This window comes from Carex rostrata, chromosome 5 (assembly GCF_964058835.1).
Source record: "Carex rostrata chromosome 5, lpCarRost1.2, whole genome shotgun sequence".
Lineage (NCBI taxonomy): Eukaryota > Viridiplantae > Streptophyta > Magnoliopsida > Poales > Cyperaceae > Carex > Carex rostrata.
This window is the reverse complement of record NC_135922.1, coordinates 12,636,345-12,656,526: the sequence shown is the minus strand read 5'-3', so window position 1 is coordinate 12,656,526 and position 20,182 is coordinate 12,636,345. Positions and strand designations below refer to the sequence as shown.

The 20,182-nt window shown below is 40.5% G+C and overlaps 1 long non-coding RNA gene and 1 other non-coding gene across 2 annotated transcripts; both read left to right on the top strand.

Annotated features, from left to right (window-relative positions):
- Positions 1 to 27: 27 nt before the first annotated feature.
- Positions 28 to 3,317, top strand: LOC144554296 (uncharacterized). Its single transcript, XR_013511594.1, has 5 exons — positions 28 to 820; positions 1,047 to 1,097; positions 1,936 to 2,172; positions 2,564 to 2,730; positions 3,080 to 3,317. It is a non-coding gene; the product is annotated as an uncharacterized LOC144554296 (long non-coding RNA).
- Positions 3,318 to 18,452: 15,135 nt separating this feature from the next.
- On the top strand, positions 18,453 to 18,559 carry LOC144555014 (small nucleolar RNA R71). The gene has a single exon (XR_013511934.1). It is a non-coding gene; the product is annotated as a small nucleolar RNA R71 (small nucleolar RNA).
- Positions 18,560 to 20,182: the final 1,623 nt, after the last annotated feature.

The window sequence follows — 20,182 nt, the reverse complement described above, 5'->3', positions numbered from 1 at the left end:
GTATTTAAACGGTTGAGATTTTCCATAGAGTCACGCAAAGTTTGAGATATCTCAGAGAATACGAATTCCTGGGGAGAGAGAAAAAAGCTAGTGTTACGGGTTTGCTGTAACTGTTTTTTGTGAAACGGGTTGTGTCAGTAGTGAATGACCAGAAGGATAATAACTCACTACACTAAAGTTATACTCAGAAGTGTAAAGACAAATAGTCAATGGATCTCTAGTGGAGCTCGTAGACTTATAGTCAATGGATCTCTCTAGTGACACGCGTCGACTTAACGTGTTTGGGTTATTTGCCACTGGCCTTCTAATCAATTTAAGTTTCTCGGAAAGTTCAATTTGGGAAATATATGTACATTATAAAATCTTAATTTTGGATGTTCGATGACGCCATCAATGAACAGTGCCTCTCCATCTCATCTCCGTCCGATGCGGCTTCGACGGGGCAGATTCATTTTTGCTGACGCTCCATTGCATCACCTCCAAACCACTGAACAAAGCTTCGCGGCACCCGCGATTTTTCCCCAGAAAAAACGTGGCACCCGTGATTTTTCCCCAGAAAAAACGTGGCACCCGTGATTTTGCCCTAAAATCCATAAGATCCAGCTGCCGCTTCCTTTCCTTGCAAAGTATCCACATTGCCTTCCTCCAGATACGTGTTGCTTCTCCCGCGATCCACGCCTACCAGTTTCTTCTTTGGTCAGTGTACCTCCTTTTAGTCAATTGATTGTACTGCTCATCTATTTCCTCTGTGGTTTAGCTCAATTTTCTCCCCCGTCAATCTCACTTGGGTTGCTTCTGTCGGTACAAATTGCTTCCGCTGGTACGAATTGCTAAAAAATTTAATCATTTTGTTATTTTTCCTATTAAAAATTATTTTTAATTTACGAGATACCCATTTTACCTTTACGAAAAAGAATCTGTTTATTAATCTTTCTTCCCTGAACCTCACGTGGGTTCCTCCCCACCAAAGAATCTCAGACGATTTGATTTTCCACTAATTAAAACTTAATTTATTTTGCTTTCTCCCATTTCTTTAATCCAAACAGATTGTTCACAGTGAGGAAGACATTGTTGGCTTCAACAATTTCGCATACAAGGTGAAGTTATCGATTGCCTTACATTTTTCCGTTGTCAATTTTTGCACTACAGATTGCCTTTCTCTATGATTTGCGTATTGGAAAAAATTTGAACGATTCTTATTGAAATACGAGGTCCCTGTTGGAATAACAGCTGATTTATTTATAGATTTACCCCTCAATTTGCATTTTTTGCTTACTGAAGAAATAATAGTAACAGATATTAGCATAGCAAATTTAGGTTGGTTAGGTGCATGGACTATAGAATAAAAAATAGCATTGTATACCATTGCTGCGCTGTACAAAGTTACTAATTTCAAATTTTACACTGCCGGTTATTTCAGTTTACATCAGCTGTTCCTACCAGACAACATACATGTTTGTCACTTTGAATGCTCCTTATTCATGTTCCTGTTTTAACAATAGAATTTCACACATGCAAGGACATCTAACCATGACAGAATTTCAAAATAAATTCAGTTCTTAAGATTTAAGAGTACTCTTAAATAAACTGATTTAAAAGCATTTCAATATTTTTTAATTCATCAGTTTATTTCTGAATTAAAACTGATGAATTAAAAAATTAGTGCTTTTAAGCAAAATAAACTGATTCAAAAACTTCTCTGTTGAACCCCTGATGTTGCCTGGCCTTGGTATAGCAATTTGATGCTGTTCTGAGCACTGGTACTAGTCTGTACCAGTCTATCCTATGCACTGGTACACAGATTGAACTACCAGAATCGCACGGGTAAATCAATAAGTCTTAAATTTGATTTCATGTTGACCCTACATAACCTGATGTATCGCCTACAGTTTTTTTTTTTAAATTACATTGATATTTTCATCTTTTTTTTTTCAGATTTTTTCGCATGCTTTTCTATACTGAAGCTTTCATCGACTCCAGCAATGCAGAGACAGTATTTTGTGTAAATGGGATGCCTTTTCATCATGGTGAATCTCTACCAACACTGTATATCATGACCTCACGTTTCTTAACTGACCTCATCTTATGCGAAAGGTTAGCCCAGAGAGGAGAAAGCGAGGCAAACGTACTAGCGCTTACAAAGGAGAACACCAACCCGTTTGCATGATCCAGGTAAATCTGAATCAAGGAGTCTTTTATCTTTCTGTACCCGTATATATTGCACCAGATGCACTGGTACAGTGCAACAAATTTGTATCACATGTGCTTCCATATAGAGCAAGGGAATAAGGCTACTTATATTCCAATCCACATTAGTGTTTGTCTCAATATGATTCACTACAGACATTGTCTTATGGAAAAGGGCGAAAAGTTAGCGAAACAATATAGATTAAAAGATTTGTCTCCCTAATTTTTTAAATAATATTAATTTCTATTCTTAAATGATAATATTAACAAATGTGTATATTAATAAATAAAGTTAGCTTACATGGGGAGATAAATAATTATGATATTTCGATGGGGAGACATCTGAAACAATTAATTAGGATGATGTCTTAATTAGGATGCCGACATCAGATGAAATTGATGTGTTCCGAGTTGAACAGCGATGCGTTGCAATGCTTGAGAGCTAGATAGGTTGCTCCATGATAGAAGAAAATAATAACAGATCCTACCACTCCCAACCCGAATCCAATCCCATTTGTCTACGAACCTGAGACAGAAGCTAATGTAAGGATGCTTATAATTGATGCTCTAATACTCTTCCATCTTTGTTTTTGTTGCTAATGGATTAGTTTCTTTTTAGCCAGTATAAGTTGAAGATGATTGATGGTGTTAATCATATATATCCAAATCAGGAGTATCCGTGTAGATACTTTTTTCTGGTTTCTGATGCAACCACATTTTCCACTTATTTACATTTACTTCTTCGTGTACTTGCTGATAGTAACAGTTGAATTGTATGTCACACTGAATTGACTCTCCTAGAACAATTATTTGATGAACTGAGTCCATAAACACACTTAATTACTTCCCTAAGATGATAGTTGGAATAATTATTTGTTTATATTTGGAACAGAAATTTTAATCTCCACCTGGTGGTGAATGCTGCTAAGGAACTTCCACAGAAGAGTGCACCTCATCGTGATTTGTACAATGCTTTTTAAGTCGACACCTATGTGCACCACGCAGATGCATGAATCAGAAGCAACCAGTCCTATTTGTAACATATTAATTATAGTTTCGGAATTGTACTTTTCAGAGATGGGCCTATTTGACTTTCAAGTACGGTACTTAATTTTATTTCATTATAACTACTATTTTCTTCAATTTTTTTCCTGGCACTACAATATTAGTACACAAGATGATTCCTCAGAGAGTAGTTCCAGTATAGGTTTCAAAAAAAAAAAAAAACAGAGTAGTTCCAGTATAGCGCATATATCTGAAATTGCCTTCTCTATTTCCAGATAGTTGCAACATCTATTATGAATAAGTGGTAGCTTCGGATGTTTAACTACCAATTATATTCTTAAATGCATGCAAAGGAAAATGTAGATTGTTTAAGTAGAAATTATATTTCCCAATGAATTTCTAAAGATTGGCTATCAGAATAATAATTGACGAAGTTTTTTTACACATACATATATGTACTTTTCCGTTAACAAAAGTATCAACATCAAACTGACATCCCTACACATGAGCACCATAACAGGTTGCGGCAACGTTAAGCACCTAGTTACATCTGAACACCTAGTTACATCTGAACATCTGATGGACAATTTTTCATACTCACCCACAAATTTTACTTTTTCTCAATCTACCCAGCGCTACATTTACCTCTGAAACTAGAATTCGCATGTTCTTCGATCATCCCACGCGTCTCATTCTCTGAAATTTTCAATTTAACACAATGGGCACCTATGTTGCATGGATATATGCAGTGTAATAAAATACAGTTTTACACTGTGCATATGCATTTGAGGTGCTCGGTCGCATAAATCCTAACTATGCAAATTTAATATACAGATTTTGTTTTAGAATTAACCAAAACGGCAGCCCATTTAAAATATTTGATTTATTAAAAAAAAAAATCCGGATTGAGATCCGAACAAATTTAAATTAAAACTCATACTGAATCCAAGCCCATTATCTGAGTACAGATTCAAAAATATTGAAACTCATGCTGAGTTCAAACCCGTTCATGTAACTCTTACAACGTCTCACAGCTTCTTTTATGTGATTGTTCTCTGTTGGAATTGTAGGAATTGTAGGATAGGTTTATTCAAGTTCCGAAGCAATGCATTGTAGAATTTAAATTGTTCTCAGTTAAAAAACAAATTTAGAGATTTTTTTATCATAAAATGGCCCACATGTCATACTCTTCATTGATTCCTCTTCCTCTTTACTCTGCTGAAACCAACCCCCATTTTCTCTGAATTCACATCCTCTTAGGTTACCAGACTGAGTACAATTGAATCGGATCATCCAAAATTATTCTTTTTAATTTGGCATGAATCTCAAAGCACAAATAATACTGCTCCCTCTGTCATCCCTAGCAAGGACCAGCTGAGAGTAAATCTGGACCGTCCATTTCAATTGTGTTGAATCAGGTATGGGAAGATACGGATCCATCTTTACTTCTGTCTTCTTTTTCAAGTCAATAGTTCTAGTTTCTAAAACTAGGATTGCTTAGAACTCTTCAAATAATTGGTAGGGGAGCATTCTGACGCCACATTATACCGTAATTTTTTTTTTTCCAGAATTAGTATTATAGAATTCAAAATTTCAAATGGCCAATTTGATTGATTTTGTTCTTCTTTAATAATAACGACTCATGTACAATTTTATAATTTAATTATTATGATTCATTTGCGCAAAGATCAATATGCTGGAAAATTGACTCATTGGCTTGCATGTGAACAAACTCAAAATATATAAAAGCTTGTATTATTATTTGCATTTTTGAATTATGGTGAGTAAAGCTTATACGTCTATAGAGTTATACATCAAGTATTCAAGTGATGCATTATTTGTAGGAACCAAAACATTAGGATTTGGATTCTGGTATCCAAATTCAGTCGAAACCTGATCAGCACATGAATTTAATATTTGACCAAATAGAGAAAATTACAAAGAAAACAAAAACCTCAGAAAAAGAAATTTTCTTTTAATTCATTACTCTATATTCCTACAAAATGACAAGAGAACTGCATCCAAACAATATTTCATTATATATGCTGCAATGCTATCAACACCAATATATCTTTTCTGCGTTAATAGTAGGGAAAAAGGGCATAATTAGAGTTTGGAGATGTTGTCACATTTGATAGTGACACCACCTACAATACCAATAGATATAGCTTGCCATGAGCGCCATTTATTAGGGGTAAACCATCATCAACACTTGTTTTTTTGACATGTCACTTCTTAGATCAGAGAAAGAAAACTTTCTTACTTGGTTATTCAGAACATGGACCACGGCAATGTACGGGAAGCATCCAACAACTACAATTGCCGATCAGGATCCCGAAATGAGGGTGACCATTAGGAAGGTTCTTCCAAATATCGTACATAGGTGTTGTCAATGGCACGTGCTCAGAAAAGCAATGGAGCATTTTCTGTGATTAACCGTAACTTGACATTATTGGATTTCGAGAAAGCTTGAATAGCCATGTTGGACAAGTACGAGGTTAATGACAACTACCATCTCAAGAAAATGTATCAAAAAAGTGCAGAATGAGTTTTGTAGTGAAGGAAAAACTATCTCCTTTTAGAGATGATGCTAGTCCATGTTATTAACTTTGATTTTCTCTGATATTTTATTCTAATAAATCTGTTTAATTAGTTGAATTATTGTAATACAATATTTACTTTTGATATAGCTAAACAAAGATCGATGTATTTGATTTGCTGTATTTTCATGACTAGTATATTTTGGATATATATATCATGTTAAGGATGAAAAGATCATGCAAATTTGATTGTCCATTCTTAGTAGTTTAGTCATGCAAATTTGTTGAAACAATAATAATTGTGTTTATACAATCAATTACATTTAGGTTGTAGTTACTTTATAGTTTGTTATTATCTGATCATACATATTAAATTTAAGTATTCATCATTGAAGAGTCGGAAGTTGTATGCATAGCATTTTCTCATTAGAAAGACGTTACAAGTTTTCTTTCCAAATTTTCATAATATTGCCTATTTTGTTTGTGCAATTTACTAAATGTAGATTGTGACTTTACAAATTATTGGAATAATAATTACTATGGCTATCTTTTTGGACTTTGTTTTGAAAACAAAATACTATATATAAAAAAGAATGCAGCATAAAATAGTATCTACAAATTTTGAAAAGTGATCACAAAATAAAGTATTTAATATCATATATTGAATTAGATATACTCACACATTGATAGACATTTATTAACAAATAAAATGCAACACATGATAAATTTAATAATAATTAATGCTGATTTAATAATTAAAAAAATACTTGATAACTTAAAAGATGATTCAGAGACATATTCCCACCAATTACGGTGTATCGATTAATAAAACATGACCTTCATGAGTTCTCTGATTTATTTATTAAATATAACACGGTAATTCCATATTGCAATATCAGGCTGTTCAGTTACACAGATGCTATCTTCCAACATATCTGTCACAATTTGAATTTTCACATTGACAAAATAAATATTTATTTACATGATTTTTTTTTTCAAGTGATGTGAAGTGACGTGATTAAAAATGTAAACAGAGCAAATTCGGAGCGGATAATGTTAATACTAAATTTATATCTATCTTTCACTGAGAGAATACGAATACAAATACAAATACAAATACAAAAACAGACAATAAACATATTTCAAAATTTAAAATAAAATCTGCTTTAAATGGGTAAGGGTACATAGCATATAATCCATGAATACGAATTCAAATACGGATACAAAATAAATAATTGTGAGATAATTGAGTTATATGAATTTTAAGATTAGATACAAATTAAAAATTAAGAAAAAAGAACAAACAAGGAGAAAAACCAAAATCTCAAAATATATATTAGAAGATTAGTATATGTTTTAATCTATTTTACTCGTACTTGATGACATTCTTTTAAAAAATCTCTTTCGTATTTTTTCTAAAATAAAATAAAAATTGAAATAGGAAATGCACCCAGTACCCAATCAATTTTCATCCTCGGAGGAAACCCAATCAATTTTCATCCTCGGAGGAAACGAAATGCTTATTCCCCTTTTATGGTCCAGCATTTAGTAATCACAACTTCAAAAATATATCGGATGGACTTTAAATACAGATAAACATTATATAAATTGTTTATTTGATATTAAGAATCTCCCAGATCTCCTTCTATTGAAAGAGGAAAGAAGTCCAAAACCGATTCAAGCTTTGGACCTCCTGGTGTAGGGTTCTACAGATGACAACCCCCCATATCCAATGTCTGGCGACGAGGAGGATGAAGACTTATTAGATATGTAGTACTTAGTTTTATGCATGTTATGATGTTTTTGTGTTTTCTTATGATGTTGTCTTAGTTGTGGGCATGTTATGTTGTTTTTGTTTTCCTTTGTTTCTGCTTTTGTTCTGAACAGCTGTACAGACTTGCCGTATTTGATTTTGGTACCAATTTTAGGTACTAGGTCAGATATGTAATGGTTTTTGATTTCAAATAAAATCGGTGATAAATACCACTATTTTTCAAAATATTTGCTATAAGGTCAAGCGGTCAAAGGAATAAACATTTTTTATAAGTTAATTTATAAGTTGTTTTATATAAGCAATTTTTATCATTTATTTGATTGCTTGATCTTGTAGAAAAGAAATTTGATTTTTTTTTTTAAATTTGTATGTATATGCATCAGTTATGAAGTACATGAATTTTAACGGTTTGAATTCAGCATTTGAAATCGACCCGATATACTTTTGAACTTGTGCTCACCAAATCTTTTTGGTGAGCACATCACACCTTAGCTTTGCTCATATATATATGCATCTATATTAACCGTGACAAATCTAGAATTTTCATCAGAGGGGGGAAAATAAATATCGAATCAGATTTAAACCCATTAACTAATTAGGTACTCGATAAAAAAAAAATAATGCTTTGAGTTATACGTTTCAACGCCCTGACTTGTTATTTATTATGATGCTCTAACTTATAATTCTAATTATCAATTATAATTCAAAAAATTTATTTTAATTTTAGTACTAAATTTAATCCGAATTACCAATTAAACATTTAGAGAGGGGCAAAAAAAAAATTCGAGGAGGAGATTGTTCGCTTACAAAAGTATGCTACAAAGTTTCAGGTACAGCTAGCTGTACCAGTTTAAACCTTGAATCTACTCTCGTCTAAGACTGCAAGTGCACAGTCCTATCCGTATAGTATAATAAGGTATCGATCCTCAGGGACGGTACAATTCGAGTTCTAAATTCTTACTAATCCGAGTTAGGTACTAGAAGTGTGAAAAGTTGAGTTTGGTTTGTTTATATTTCCTAATTTCGAGTGTCAATTCTATTAACGGTAAATGAAAGAAATTAAAGGTTTTGGTTTTGAACAATGATAAAAGGCGTTCCCAGGGTCTCAGGTTTCATCCCAAACTTTGCCTTCTCTGGACCTATCATGCGACTCGCATCATCTCTGATGCGACCCGTATGATGCGACTCGCATCATCTCTGATGCGGGTCGCATGGCCCTCGAGCAGAGCTGACATGTGTTCGTATCTAAGTTGATTTCTTGTGCGAGGCTTCAACCTGTAGCTCTCACCTACTGGTATCTAAACTAAATTGATTGTCTGGTTTGCTAGAAGTATCCACAACCTTTCGATAATGGAAAGTTCACCTCTCGGCTACTATTGATCATAAATCTACTTCAAATACTCAATCACAATTGCAAGAAACATCAAGGTCAAATTACTAGAAGAGATGCTATAGACATCTAACAGTAGACAATCAAGAATCAATCAAACAATCAATGAATACTCAAATAAAGAATCACACAAGTTCAAACTTAGATCAAAACAACATGCAACTCAAAGACAAAGTTTAGAGACTACATCCTAACCCTAGGAACTAGAGATCTACTCAAGCATAGTAAAAGAAAGCATAAAAGAGAGAGAGAATAGGCAGATCATGATGAAGCTCGAAGATCCAAGGTGGATTGGAGAGGATCTTGCAATCTTCTCTTCTCCTCTTCTTCAAGCAAGCTCCAATCTCCTTCTTCTCTCTTGATCTCTGCTCTCTAAGTGATCTGGAATGTAAAGGGGGAAAAAGCTCCCGAAATTCTAGCATAGGACCTGCTTATATAGGCAACGGATCTGACTTGGGGCTTATCGGGTTGAATTTGAATTGGGCGGCAACAGTTGATGCGACTCGTATCAGGTAGATGCGACTCGCATCAGGTAGATGCGACTCGCATCAGGTAGATGCGACTCGCATCAGGTAGATGCGACTCGCATCAGGTAGATGCGACTCGCATCAGGTAGATGCGACTCGCATCATCTGGTCTTCAAGAGAGGAGTGAGGGTCGCATCGCAGGTCTCTTTGGGCTTTGATGCGACCCGCATCATGGGTGATGCGACTCACATCAGATCTTCCTGAAGTCTGCCATTCGCCTGATTTTGCCCGATTTCGCTTGATTTCTGCAAAATAAGAACCAAAACATAGCAGTACCACATTCTATGGATATTCAATGTAAAAAGGCACCATTTGTTGGTTCAAAACATAGATTTTTGTATGGAAACAAGTCGAAATAATAGGTCTAATAAAGTGATATCAAATTCCCCCAAGCTTAACCTTTGCTTGTCCTCAAGCAGAGATCTAAACATTGGTACCGGTTTGGACTCTAAATGCAAGTTTCCTAAGTGTAAGAATTTACATGAGTTGTTTCAATTAGAAACTTCAAGAATCATGTTGGTATAATTTGGACTTTCCCTATTTAACCTTGATTCTCCACACGAACCAACCAACCAAACTTCAAATTCTGAAATATTTGAATACTTGTAAAACTGAGTACTTGAATTGATCAAGTTGTCATGTATCAATTTAACCATTGCCCTCATTTATGGAGATTTTTCCATTTTTACCCCCCCAAGCTTGGAACAAGGTTAGGTCAGAAAGTTGCGGACTTCGCATGTTGATATGTGCAAAAAAATTCCTTTCTTTTCTAAGTGGGAGACGAGCTCAAAGGCGTTCTAAAAGGACTTATTGCCAGTACTCTTATGTTCTCCGTCTTTTCAATTTGATATATATATATTTTTTTTTGCACATATCATGAATACACGCACCCACTAATATTCCTTCATACCAATAGGTATCCCAAATCTTTCTTTATCAATAATCCCCATTTCCCTAATTGAAAAGGCACAAGTCAATTTCTAAATGAGTTTCTCAATACATTTCAAGTTTTCATTGTTACAAATGCTCAAAACATTCGTCCTCATCAGTTCGTTGGTCAATTATGGAATAGTTCTAATCTCCTAGGGTCATCCTAATCAACACCAACAATTTTCGAAAAGTCTCCAATCTAAACAGTCACACAAATTCCTACCTACAAATGCAATAAACAAGTAAACATGGCCTAAGTAAAAATAAATAAATCCTAAAATCACCCCTCCAAGCTTAGTCTGAGCATTGTCCTCAATGCTTCGAGACTCTAAGATAAAGCAAAGGAAGGGGAGAAGAAAAACAAACCTGCTCAGTCATCGGAGGGATCGAACCTCCAATCGCGCAAAACATCCTCAATGTCACCCACCCGGCGCTGTAGATCATAGAGAATGGCACCCTGCTCACACCTCATGTCATAGACGAGGCTATAGACATCCTGGATAGTAGGTGAGGGAATGGGAGGTGGATAGGAAGTGCCAGCATATGAAGTGGATGGGCCAGCATGGAAGGTGGAGTCATGGAAATGCACAGGAGATACATGAGGGTGTGCAGGAGAGACATGAGCATCGGTCATGGGCACATCACCATGGGTGGGAGAGTGAGGCTGGATAGGAGGAGAAGGTGGTGCCGGCTCATCTGGCAGAGGCTCGGTGAAAAACCAGGTGCTCTCATCATCAAAAGACAGGGGTGTAAGACGGAGGGGCATCAGATGCAAGCCATGACCCTTCAAAGCCCAGAAGTAGCGAGAACGGTGGCCGGCAGGGCCGCGCTCGATCTTGATGAAAGTTGCCCGCTCGTATGCCTTGGCATCCAGGGTGAGATGGCCAGTAGAGAGAGTGAGGCCTGCGGTCGAGACGCCAAGCCGGTCAGCGATCAGGGTGACGTAGGCGCCAATGCGAACAGCGCCACCTACCTTTGTGTTGCGCTGGATATCCAGCCAGTGACGGACCATGAACAGCATTAGGTCTGGTCATGCCAACTCGGCCTCAGGACGGAGCATGTGGTCCAGCAGACAGAGATCCTCCTCATTGACACGGGCTGCAGTCTCGCCGCGTGCGAAGATGGAACAGCCTAGGGTCCGCTGAATGCACCGCAGTACCGGGTGAGAAATGGCAATGCTGCGGTACTGGGCGCTGGTGGCGCTCATCATCCCAGTGATCAAACGCCAGAAATGAGCTTTGTCGAACCCCACGCGATGGTCAAGGAAATCAGTATCGGGGTCGCGCTCAAAACCGAACCACTCGCAAAGTCTGACCAGAGTGATCCGGCGCGTCTCATTGAGCATCTGGAACTTGATGTAGTAGCGGCCACGCACGTCCTGTCGAAGCTTGAGAGAGGAGAGGAACTCGAGGGTAATCTCTGTGTAGCAGGCACGGTCGATATTCCAGAAGGCGGGAGTAAACCCGATCCTCCCGGTGAGACGGAGAAAGTCCTCCCGAACCCCAAAGGCATCGAGAGTGTCAAAATCAACTCGGCGCGTGTTCTCATATGTGCGCTGACGGAGGATGAGAAAGCGCTCCATCATGCCATGGCTGGAGAGAGTGAAGTGAGGGGGTGGGTACTCTGCTGCTCGAGGGGTGTACTGACCCGAAACGGGGTCAGAGTCATCAGAATTGTACTCCACGGTCATAGACCCTGCCCCTGAATGAGAAGAAGAAGATGGATGATAAGAAGAATGAGAAGAAGAAGAGTGTGAGGAGTTACTATTGTTACCAGCCGAACCCGAGTCTTGCTGAGACCAGTCGGGCTGCTCAGAAGACTCAGAAGGAGAGGGAGTGGGGTCTGGTATCCCCTGTTGGATACGGAGATCCATCTGTCGGCGGAGCTCGGCTTGACGGCGCTCAAAGTTATGCTTGGTGCGACGCTCGTTGAACGTTGGTAGATCTGGTGCGTCTGACAAGGCTGCGATGCGAGTCGCACTGTTGATGATGCGGGTCGCACTGACTGATGATGCGAGTCGCAACCTGGTGATGCGAGTCGCACTGAGATGGTTCTAATGGTAGAGGCGATCCGACAGAGAAAGAAGGTGCAGAACAATGGTGGTGGTGAGTGTAGAAGAAGGTGGAGAAGGGAGAAGAAGAAGTTTTCGGCAGGGATAGATGGAGAGGTGATCGGCGGAGAGGTGGTGAAGGCCGGTGGGTAGGGGAAGAAGAAGAATTTAGGGTTTTGGTTGAGGGCTTGGTTGAGGCTCGCACAGAGGTGGTTCGAGTCGCAACGGAGAAGAGGGTTTAAGGTTTTCGCTGAGGAGAGGAGAAGAGAGGAGAGGGGAGTGCGGGTGTGAGGATTATATGGTGAGACTCGCATCGTTTCGAAGCACCCCTTCAATGCTGCGACGGTTCGCAGTGATGCGAGTCGCATCAAGGGGGATGCGAGTCGCATCGAGGGGACTGCGAGTCGCATCGAGGGGACTGCGAGTCGCATCAAGTGAGATGCGAGTCGCATCAAGCATGGACTGGAAATTATTATTATTTTCTTTAAAAAAGATGAAACAAATTGAAACGGCAAATTGAAACGACAAGTAAACAGAAAAGAATGTTTAACTAATCTAACTAAAAGTAAACTGAAAGGGGTTGGGTTGCCTCCCAAGAAGCGCTTGTTTTAGGTCTCAAGCTCGACCTCCTTTGTGCTAATCCTTTGGTGAGACGGGATCGGAGAGGTCCTGAACAAACCGCTCCTGATAGGCATGATCAGCCACATAGTGCTTGAGACGCTGACCGTTCACCTTGAAATTCCCACATGCGTCATTCCCAATTTCAATTGCACCGAAATGATGTACCTTTCGTACAACAAATGGACCTGACCATCTGGATTTCAATTTCCCAGGAAAGAGTCGCAACCTGGAATTGAACAAAAGGACCAGATCGCCTTCTTTGAAGTCGCGAGACATGATGCGCTTGTCATGAATCCGTTTGGTCTTGTCTTTGTAGATTCTCGCATTCTCATATGAGTGCTGACGCATCTCCTCCAATTCATGCAAGTCGAGGATACGCTTCTCTCCAGCTGCCAACAAGTCCATGTTGATAGCCCGAGTGGCCCAGAACGCCTTGTGCTCAATCTCAACTGGCAGATGACACGGTTTCCCATACACCAGTTTGAAAGGGCTCATCCCAATCGGCGTTTTGAATGCGGTACGGTAGGCCCAGAGTGCGTCACTCAACTTTAGAGACCAATCCTTCCTTGTTCTTGCCACGGTCTTCTCCAAGATAGATTTGATTTCCCTGTTGGAGATTTCAGCTTGGCCATTCGACTGAGGATGGTAAGAGGTGGAGACCTTGTGCGTCACTCCATGTCGCCGCAGGAGATTGTTGAATTGATGGTTTATGAAATGCTTCCCTCCATCACTGATGACAGCTCTTGGCACTCCAAAGCGAGGAAAAATGACATCATTGAATAATCGCTTCACCGCGTCTGAGTCAGCTCTTCGACAAGCTACTGCCTCGACCCATTTTGACACGTAGTCAACTGCAACTAGGATGTACTCATTCCCACATGAAGCTGAAAATGGTCCCATGAAATCTATGCCCCACACGTCGAAGACCTCGACCTCAAGAATGGAGTTGAGAGGCATCTCATTTCGATTGGTAATGTTCCCAGTGCGCTGACACTTGTCACACGACATCACCAAGGCTTTCGCATCTTTAAAGAGAGATGGCCAGAAGAAACCACATTGCAAAACCTTGGCGGCTGTCTTGGAGAACGAGGCATGTCCTCCATAAGCGGATGAATGGCAGTGCTCAAGAATGGAGCGTGTCTCTTCATGTGGTACACAGCGTCGGAAAATGCTGTCGATCCCTAACTTGAAAAGAAAGGGTTCGTCCCAGAAATAGAACTTTGCGTCAGATTTTAGCTTTTTCCTCTGTTGGTAAATCATGGTGTTTGGGAGAATCCCAGAGGCAAAGTAATTGGCCATGTCTGCATACCAAGGGTCTGAATACCTGCTCATGCGGGTCGCAATGACTCCCATGCGAGTCTCATCATGATGGATGCGAGTCGCAAGACACTCCATGCGAGTCGCATCAAGGTGATCCAAGGCTGAAGCTGAGAAGAGCTGCTCGTCAGGGAAGGAATCATCGATTGGCAAGTTGGCAGAGCTCTCGTCATCCAAGCGAAGTCTGGACAGATGGTCGGCTACGGTGTTCTCGACTCCCTTCTTGTCTCTGATCTCAAGATCAAATTCTTGCAAGAGAAGAATCCATCTTATCAGTCGAGGCTTTGCGTCCTGCTTTTTCAACAAGTACCTGAGTGCGGCATGGTCGGTGTAGACGATGATCTTTGAACCGACCAGATACGACCTGAACTTGTAAAGAGCAAACACAACGGCAAGAAGTTCTTTCTCGGTAGTCGTGTAGTTCATTTGGGCAGGATCTAGCACCTTGCTAGCGTAGTAGATGGCACACGGCATCGTTCCTTTCCTCTGCCCAAGAACTGCTCCTACTGTGTAGTCGCTCGCATCGCACATGATCTCAAAGGGAAGAGACCAGTCAGGAGGTTGCAGGATAGGTGCCGAGATGAGAGCTTCCTTCAAGCTGCAAAAAGATTGGACGCATTCGTCAGTGAAGACAAAGTCAGACTCTTTGATGAGCAGATTGGTCAATGGTTTAGCAATCTTGGAGAAATCCTTGATGAACCGACGGTAGAATCCAGCATGTCCCAGAAAGCTTCGAACTCCTTTGACGCACGTCGGAATCTCTAGTTTCTCGATCACCTCAATCTTTGCCTTGTCGACTTCTATGCCCTTGGAGGTCACGACATTTCCCAGGACGACTCCTGACTGGACCATGAAGTGGCATTTCTCCCAGTTCAGAATGAGATGGACTTCCTCACATCTCTGCAAGATCTTGCACAGGTTAGTCAGACAAGAGTCGAAACATGCCCCATACACCGAGAAGTCATCCATGAAAATTTCAACCTCTTTCTCAATGAAGTCTGAAAAGATGGCCATCATGGCTCTTTGAAAGGTTGCTGGTGCATTGCACAGACCAAATGGCATCCTACGGTACGCGTACGTACCGTAAGGACAGGTAAAAGTGGTCATTTCTTGGTCTTGTGGGTGAATCGGTATCTGGAAGAAACCAGAGTAACCATCCAGATAGCAAAAATAGGAGTGATCTTCAAGTCGTTCGAGGAGTTGGTCAACGAATGGCAAAGGAAAATGGTCCTTGTGTGTGGCCGCATTCAACTTCCTGTAGTCGATGCACATGCGATGCCCTGTCACCACACGGGTTTGGACCAGCTCGTTCTTCTCATTTCTTACCACTGTTGCCCCTCCTTTCTTTGGCACCACGTGGACTGGGCTCACCCACTTACTGTCAGAGATAGGGTATATGATACCGGCGTCCAGAAGCTTGAAAATCTCTTTCTTGACTACCTCCTTCAGGTTCGGGTTGAGCCGTCTTTGGTGTTCAACAGATGGCTTGTGATCATCCTCCAAGAAGATTCAGTGTGAGCAGATGGACGGGCTGATCCCCTTCAAGTCGTTGATCGAATACCCAATCGCGCCTCGATGAAGCCTCAATTTCTCCAAAAGCTTGGCGGTTTGTTCGGGATTCAATTCTGCGTTCACTATAACCGGGAGAGATTGATCTGGTCCAAGGTACTCGTACCTGAGGTTGGCTGGTAGAGGCTTGAGCTCTAGAGTGGGTTTCTCTGTCTGGTCCTTGATGCGGGTCGCATCTTGTTCTAAGAGGGTCACATCGGGTGGACTCGACTCGATTCCACCAGCTCCAAGGCCTTTAGACCATGGCATGCTCCAGGGCACAGGTGGTCTGTAAGGTGCCAATTTCTCAACTCCTTTCCCTTTCTCTTTGTCATACTTGTCAGACTCTTTTGATGTGGGTCGCACTGTACCATTGCGGGTCGCATCCACAGGTTCTTCTGGTGTTGATGCGAGTCGCACTGTGGTGGTGCCGGTTGCATCAATGGTGGTGCCAGTCGCATCAGTGGTGGTGCCAGTCGCATCAGTTGGAATCTGATCAGTTGGGAAAGCTGGTTCATCGTACTGGGTCCCACTCCTCAGTGTGATCGCCTTAGCTTCTCCTCTGGGGTTTGGTTCTGGCTGCGCGGGTAGCTTGCCAGGTTGAGGTTGGCTAGAAGTGACGATATGACTCAGTTGCTCCAACAATTTGCTTTGGGCGGCCATTTGAGTTGCCATCGATTGTATTTGCTCCCAAATCATTTGGTTCATCTTCCCTTGCTCGTGTGTGAAGTTTGTCGCATAGGGAGGCACATATGGTCTGGAAGGGCCAGCTTGAGGTGCTCGGTTGTTCTGATTGGGGAAGGAGGCGTTTTGGTAGAAGTTCCTGTTGTTGCCTCCCCCTAGAGGTGCTACTTTTACCCGATTACCCGGATCCGATCCGGAACCGAACCAGATCCGACCGGAACCGACCCGGATCCGATTAATTTGGATAGGGTATGGTTTAAAAAATATAACCGATTAAATTATGGGTATGGGTACAAAATTAATAATTTAATATCCGATCCAGATCCGAACCGGAACCGATACTGTAATGGGTAGGATATGGGTATCATTTAATTATCCGACCCATAACCTGACCTGACCCGATACCCGTATAAATACCCGATAAAATATATATTAATAACTCTGCATCAAGTTTTTGTGTTAGATAATATATTTCAGCTGAGCTATAATTTGATAAAACTTAACCAAATTTATGCTATTGTTTTACACTACCCTTTAATTACATCCTTAACTAGCCCTTTAATTATGCCCTTTAATTTTTGTTCTATATTATACACATGTGACACATGACACATGATTGTCAAATTTATTCTTCCATAACCAGCTTATTTTATACCTTTTTTCTTCTATTACATTCAATTCATAGATTTTTTTGAATTATAGAAAAGAAAATCATCATCTCTAATATTTTACTTTCTAAAAATTATATCTCCTCCATCCTCCTGAATTCAAAAGCTATTAACAAAAAACTGAATTCAATATTTTTTGTTACACCATGAGTACTCCAAACAACCAACAACCAACTAATAATTTAGAGTTATTATTTTTATTTTGCTATGTAGCATGATATATTTTATTATTTATAAACATGATTAATAGTATAATTTTTATTTTGCAGTAGTTTTTAATTTATATTGTAATGATTTATTATATGAGATGTTTAAGAAATTATAATTATATTTAAATGTAAATAATTTCTCGAATACTTTGGAGTTGTGACCTATACCCGCTCTGGATCCAGAACCGCCCCGTATTCGAACCGGACCCGATAATCCACAAACAAGTAACGGGTATCTATCTACCCAGAACCGAAAGACTGGACCCGAAATATCTACGGGTAGATAGGTATCCGGATCCGGACCCGACCCGATTTGAAACAAATAAGTATATGGATCGAAATTTGGACCCGAACACTTTTAGGGTCCGGGTCCAAATATAATAGTACCCGGACCCGACCCGACCCGATAGCACCTCTACCTCCCCCAGAAGAATTGTTCCAGTTGTTGCCAGATGAAGGATTGATGAAGGTGTTGTTGTTGTTGGTGAGGTTGGTGAAAGGGGGTCTGGGAGCATTGTTGAGAGGTGCAGGGTTGGTTTGATTCCTATTCCAATTCTGTTGTTCCATTGGATCCTTGGAGTACGATCGGTTGAAGGGAGGTCTCGGAAAGAAGGAAGGTTCATTGTTGATGGAGTTGACCTGCTCAGCCTCTTCTTCATCCTGCACCAATGGACACTGCTCGTAAGCGTGCCTCTCGTCACCGCACATGACACATGCTTGCGGCTGTTGCTCGACTGCCTTCACACTCAACTTATCCATCGCTCGTTGCATGGCATCCAATTTGGCGGTTAGAGCAGTGATTTGATCAACTTCGTGCCTGCCTCCACCTCCAGGTCGGGTATTGTCTCGGCCAGACCACTGTTGGTTTTGCGCCATGTTGTCAAGTTCATGGCCTCCAGAGGTTCCCTTCACATTAGCGCTCCACCTGCAACTGCATCAACAGTGGTACGAGTACTTTCGGTTAAACCATCATAGAAGGTCTGAATCAACAACCAATCAGGAATGCCATGGTGGGGACATGAGTACTGCAACTCCCTAAACCTTTCCCATGCCTCATTAAGGGGTTCATCAGACCTTTGCCTAAAGCTGGTCAGTTGGTTCCTTACCTTGGCAGTTCTTTTGTGGGGGAAAAACCTAGTGAGAAACAACTTAGATAATTCCTTCCAATTGGTAATGGAATCCCTTGGTAACGACCCTAACCATTTCTTGGCCTTGTCCCTAAGAGTAAAAGGAAATAAAGCAAGTTTGGTGTAATCAGCTGTCGCCCCATTGGTCTTGATGGTTGTGATACATTCAAGGAAGGTTTGGAGATGAGCATGTGGATCCTCGTGATCCATGCCATTGAAGACGTTCTGTTGAACCATGTTGACAACTCATGGGTTGAAGTTCGGTTGTTGTCCGGGAATCCTTGGTAGTCTGATCGCACCTCGGACATCTCCGGCCCTTGGCACGTTAAACTCTCGCAAGGTCCTCGGCATGAAGACATCCATGTCGTCGTCAGACTGGTCGGTCAAGTCTTCTCTTTCTCTATCTCTGGCTTCTGCATCCCTGTCCTCCCTGCTCGGATGTTCTGACATTGTTTCTGTGATGCGAGTCGCTTCAGTTGTGATGCAAGTCGCTTCAGTTGTGATGCGGGTCGCGTCAACTTCGATGCGGGTCGCTTCAGTTGATGTCTGAGCAGGAACTGTGTCATCTGGAGGTGTGTCATCAAAAAGTGGCCCTCTGCTCCTCAGTTGGTAAGTCAGCTTGTATTTACCTGCAGGAGGGGGAATGAAAGCCAGTTTTTAGTAATAAGGAAGTAGAGCAAAAGAAAAGATACAAATTAAAATCTAGATTAACTAAGAAAAACAAAAATCTAGAAAAGAATTGATAGCCGTCCCCGGCAACGGCGCCAAAAACTTGTTCGCTTACAAAAGTATGCTACAAAGTTTCAGGTACAGCTAGCTGTACCAGTTTAAACCTTGGATCTACTCTCGTCTAAGACTGCAAGTGCACAGTCCTATCCGTATAATATAATAAGGTATCGATCCTCAGGGACGGTACAATTCGAGTTCTAAATTCTTACTAATCCGAGTTAGGTACTAGAAGTGTGAAAAGTTGAGTTTGGTTTGTTTATATTTCCTAATTTCGAGTGTCAATTCTATTAACGGTAAATGAAAGCAATTAAAGGTTTTGGTTTTGAACAATGATAAAAGGCGTTCCCAGGGTCTCAGGTTTCATCCCAAACTTTGCCTTCTCTGGACCTATCATGCGACTCGCATCATCTCTGATGCGACCCGTATGATGCGACTCGCATCATCTCTGATGCGGGTCGCATGGCCCTCGAGCAGAGCTGACATGTGTTCGTATCTAAGTTGATTTCTTGTGCGAGGCTTCAACCTGTAGCTCTCACCTACTGGTATCTAACCTAAATTGATTGTCTGGTTTGCTAGAAGTATCCACAACCTTTCGATAATGGAAAGTTCACCTCTCGGCTACTATTGATCATAAATCTACTTCAAATACTCAATCACAATTGCAAGAAACATCAAGGTCAAATTACTAGAAGAGATGCTATAGACATTTAACAGTAGACAATCAAGAATCAATCAAGCAATCAATGAATACTCAAATAAAGAATCACACAAGTTCAAACTTAGATCAAAACAACATGCAACTCAAAGACAAAGTTTAGAGACTACATCCTAACCCTAGGAACTAGAGATCTACTCAAGCATAGTAAAAGAAAGCAT